This window comes from Rhinopithecus bieti, unplaced genomic scaffold (assembly GCF_001698545.2).
Source record: "Rhinopithecus bieti isolate Rb0 unplaced genomic scaffold, ASM169854v2 scaffold_23898, whole genome shotgun sequence".
In the NCBI taxonomy this organism is placed as follows: domain Eukaryota; kingdom Metazoa; phylum Chordata; class Mammalia; order Primates; family Cercopithecidae; genus Rhinopithecus; species Rhinopithecus bieti.
In genome coordinates, this window is record NW_016811065.1 from 423,831 (window position 1) to 428,895 (window position 5,065).

Genomic DNA, 5,065 nt, shown 5'->3' on the forward strand with positions numbered 1-5,065 from the left:
GCCTGTATGCTTACAGCGCAGTATTGGGGTGGGAGTTACCCGATTTTCCAGGTGTTGTGTGTCTCAGTTCCCCTGGCTAGGAAAACGGATCCCCTTCCCCCTTGCGCTTCCAGGTGAGGCGATGCCTCGCCCTGCTTCAGCTCTCGCTGGTCAGGCTGCAGCAGCTGACCATCACCGATTGTCCGGCACTCCCTAGTGAGATGACCCCAGTACCTCAGTTGAAAATCCAGAAATCACCGGTGGCTCGCGCTGGGAGTTGGAGACTGGAGCTGTTCCTATTCGGCCATCTTGCTCCGCCCCTGTCAGAGTTCTTTGAATCTCTTTGATAAACTTCACATTTACTCTTTTAGATGGTTGATCCTTGGGAGAATGTGCTCAGCTGAAAAATCTGGTCTATACCCTTTGCTGTAGTACAACTCATATATCAGGAGTTTGGATGATAGAGATTGTCATATAAACCACCAAAAAGTAGTGCCACATACAAGTTTGGTTTAATATAATTTACCTTCAACTGAACACTATGCTGGGTACCTAATCATATGTGGTAACCACACTAACCGTAGTAGTAGTACTTATCAAAATGGGAACAAAACTATGAACTTTTTTCTCTCTTGCCCAAATTCCTATTTAAGGGGCCTGGGAAGTATACCTTCTAAACTGTAACATCTCATCAGTTGGGTTTTATTTAACCCTCTATAATGTGGTTTACTTTCCAACCTGACTCTGGCATAATATCACATGACAGATAGAGAAGGAAATAAAAATATTTTACCCCAAAATACATTTCTTTGCCATATTTTGAAATGGTCCTACAAAGTTGTCTTTTGTGGAGGAAAATTTGCGTTTGTAAAGGATCTTTATTAATGTAACTAAATCTTTCCCCTTCCAGGCCCTCCAAATCCTGAAGAGATAACTGAGAGTCTAGCACCTTTTAAAGGTCTAAATAGGAAGCATTTGCCATCTATTGTTTCTAAGGGTGGCCATCTATGAGACTTCATCTACATAATAAGAACCTTGGTCTTTACAATCCCATATCTTAAACCAGCGACTCCTTTCTACTGATTCCAGGTCTTTAGATAATAATTCTTTCAACCAATTGCTTGCCAATCGGAAAATCTTTGAATCTACCTATGACCTGTAAGCCCCGTTTTAAGCTGTCTCACCTTTCCAGGCTGAACCAATGTTTACCTCACATGTACTGATTGATGTCTTATGTCTCTCTGAAACATACAAACACCAGCTACTCAGGAGGCTGAGGCAGGGGAATTGCTTGCACCAGGGAGCTGGAGGTTACAGTGAGCTGAGATCACACCACTGCACTCCAGCCTGGGCGACAGAGCAAGACTCCATCTCAAAAATAAAAACAAAAAACAAAAAAACATATATAATCAAGCTATAACCCAACCACCTTGGGCACATGTTCTCAAGATCTCTTGAGACTGCACCTCGGACCACTGAGAGACAGGACTAGCTGGATTTCCTAGGCCGACTAAGAATTCCTAAGCCCAGCTGGGAATGTGACCACATCCACCTTTAAACACGTGGTTTGCAACTTAGCTCACACTCGACCAATCAGGTAGTAAAGGGAGCTCACTAAAATGCTAATTAGGCTAAAACAGGAGGTAAAGAAATAGCCAATCATCTATAGCCTGAGAGCACAGTGGGAGGGACCAAGATGGGAATATAAACCCAGGCATTCAAGCAGGGAACGGCAACCCCTTTGGGTCCCCTCCCATTTTAGGGGAGCTCTGTATTCACTCTGTTAAATCTTGCAACTGCACACTCTTGTGGTCCATGTTTGTTATGGCTGGAGCTGAGCTTTTGCTCGCCATCCACCACTGCTGTTTGTCGCTGTTGCAGACCTGTTGCTGACTTCCGCCTCTCCGGATCTGGCAGGGTGTCTGTCCACTGTGCTCCTGATCTAGCAAGGCGCCCATTGCTGCTCCTGATTGGGCTAAAGGCTTGCCATTGTTCCTGCATGGCTAAGTACCTAGGTTCATCCCAATTGAGCTAAACACTAGTCACAGGGTTCCACGGTTCTCTTCCGTGACCCATGGCTTCTAATAGAGCTATAACACTCACTGCATGGCCCAAGATTCCATTCCTTGGAATCTGTGAGGCCAAGAACTCCAGATCAGAGAACAAGAGGCTTGTCACCACCTTGGAAGCGCCCAGCACCATCTTGGGAGCTCTAAGAACAAGGACTGTCAGTAACACCATGATCACTCGTATTTGGCTCAGAATAAACCTTTTTAAATATTTTACAGGGTTTAACTCCTGGCAAAGTTTCTGTGATTAATAAGATCACATTGACAAGATGAGAATTTAAGAGTATTGAAAAAAGTAAAATTATATTCAACATATTTTAATTATTTTTATTTTATTTATTTTGCTTATTATTACTTTTTTGAGGCAGAGGCTCACTGTGTTGCCCAGGCTGAAGTGCAGTGGCATGATCTCCACTCACTGAAACCTCTGCCTCCTGGGTTCAAGCGATCCCTCCACCTCAGCCTCCCAAGTAGCTGGAATTACAAGCGTGTGCCACCACGCCTGGCTGATTTTTGTATTTTTAGTAGAGACTAGGTTTTACCATGTTGGCCAGGCTGACTTTGAACCCCTGACCTCAGGTGATCTTCCTGCCTCCGTCTCCCAAAGTGCTGGGATTACGGGCATGAGCCACTGTGCCCAGCCAACGTATTTTAGAAATATGATATATAAAAGGTCTAGAATACATTTACTTCCAAAATCACCTGCTCCAGTAAGTTAAAACATTTGGTGAATTGCCTTCATTTTTTGACAAACATTGCTGAGGTAGATTCTTCTATGTGTCCCATGTTAAATAGATTGCACTTAAAATATGTATTTTAGCAGTGCCCTCAAATACCTGTATGTCTCCTTCCTAGATTTAATGAAATGTTTTATATGTGCATCTGATATTTTTTCTGTCATATTTGAAAGTAAGTTGCTGACATGTGGATCCATAAAATTCCTTAGCATACATTTCCTAAAAATAATGACATAACTGCAATATAATTATAATAAATAAGAAAACTTTAATAAGTATTTTCAAATATCATTTACTAACTTCCATATTTAAATTTCTCCATTTGTCCCCAAAATGGTTTTATGTCTCCTTAGACTCTTTTACTCTAGAAGAATTCCCCTAATCTTTTTTAAAAAAAATTTTCTGATTAATTCCTTGTGGTATTATTTAACTTGTTTCTCTATTTGCTGTATTTCCAATAAACTGGAAGTGACATCTAAAATCTTGCTTAGATTTTGGTTTAGTATTTCCTAAGAAATACTTCTTAACTGATGCAGAGTATTTCATTTTTTGTCGTATTGGGAAACAAACTCAGGTTATCCTAAATTTCCAGGTCTCTCCAGTATAAAGATATAGTTTTTCCTTTGCTGTCAGCAGAGATCTGTGAGGTGACACTTTGGCACTGTATAAATATCCTGTTTCCCAGTAACCTTTTATCTAATGGTTTTAAGCATTGATGATCCCTGCTTGAATCAGTTATTTCTGTAGTGTCTATAGAGTAGTGAGCTTCTAATTCTGTTATGTCTTTACATTAATTAATTGCCATTTCTCAGTAAAACTTTATCTTATCAAATGAGATGAAGTACTCCTTCTCTAAAAATCTCAGGGTAACTCCTTAATTCTCTACCAATTTAGGGGTTAGTGTAATAGTTATATATAATATAAGTAAATTAGATATTTATTATTTTATAGTATTCCCTTTTGTGTATCTATTATATGGATTCATGAATTTATTCAGTATAAAATGAGTTACACTCATTAATCTTTGATGCTAAAATAGAGGAAGCTGCTTCAAGCAGGTTTTTGTGTCTTTTTTATATGCTCTAGTAGACTTTTCGACCATTTTCCTCTTTTCTGGTACAAGAAAATATCCGAGCCCACCTGCCCAGACCTGGTTCCTTTTAGAGATTTCTCTTGCTTGAAATTAACTTTTCACTTACATTTCCTTTCTTTTCCCTCGATGCCCAAATCTTGACAAAGTGATTGCCAAATTGCCTGATCTTTTCTCAGTGGCACTTAAGCGGTGCATTTGTATATCAAGAGGGTAGATCACTTAAAGATCTCTTGTATGTGCTAAAGATCTATCCTGTATGTGCTATAGGGAGGAAATTATAGTTGTTATATCTGTATTTCTTAAAGAGGAATGAACTAATTTGTATGTATGAAAAGAATTAAGCTTTTGGAACTTCAACTTATAAAGTTTAAAGGGATATCTGTGACTAAAGATTATAAGCATGTAGTTTCCTGATTTAAACAACACTGATAGTTTCATTGTGTTAATTCTCTAATTTCTCTCTTTTGCTTTCTTGGATTGTATTTTCTAATAGAATTTTATCTACTAGTTCAACTAATGGATTTGATTTTCTAAGGAGTATTAAATTGTCAGCCATCTTCTTAGCCATGCTTCTGTTACTTGCAGTTTCTAATTTTTCTTTTTACAAGGTCTTTTTGGAAGTCAATGTATTTCTTTTTTCCTCTCCGAGACAGAGCGTCACTCCGTCGCCCGGGCTGGAGTGCAGTGACGCGATCTCAGTTTACTGCAACCTCCACCTCCTGGGTTCAAGCAATTCTCCTGCCTTAGCCTTCTGAGTAGCTGGGATTACAGGCACGTGCCACCACGCCCGGCTAATTTTGTATTTTTAGTACAGATGGGGTTTCCCATGTTGGCCAGGCTGGTCTTGAACTCCTGAACTCGTGGTCCACCCACCTCGGCCTCCCAAAGGCTGAGATTACAGGCATGAGCCACCGTGTCCAGCCAAAAGCCAATGTATTTCTAATTAAAATCCTAATGTGAATTTTTGGGCTGCAGTCTTGCAAAGATATATTTTGACCATCAAATGTGTTTACTAATACGACACCAGAGTCTTCAAGTAGGTGAATGGATTGAATTTGAGAAACAATATTTTTGTTTCCTTATTTTATTTTACTTCATTTTATTTTCCTAAGGTACTAAACCGTTGTTTTAAAATTCTGAAGTAATGAAGGGAATAATAGAATAAAGGCCAAAAAAAAAAAAAAAAA

General features: G+C 39.4%; 1 protein-coding gene across 4 annotated transcripts in view; it reads left to right on the forward strand.

The window, feature by feature from the left end:
* PARPBP (PARP1 binding protein) overlaps positions 1-5,065 on the forward strand; it is a 73,370-nt gene that overhangs the window by 27,644 nt on the left and 40,661 nt on the right. The window lies entirely within an intron of this gene.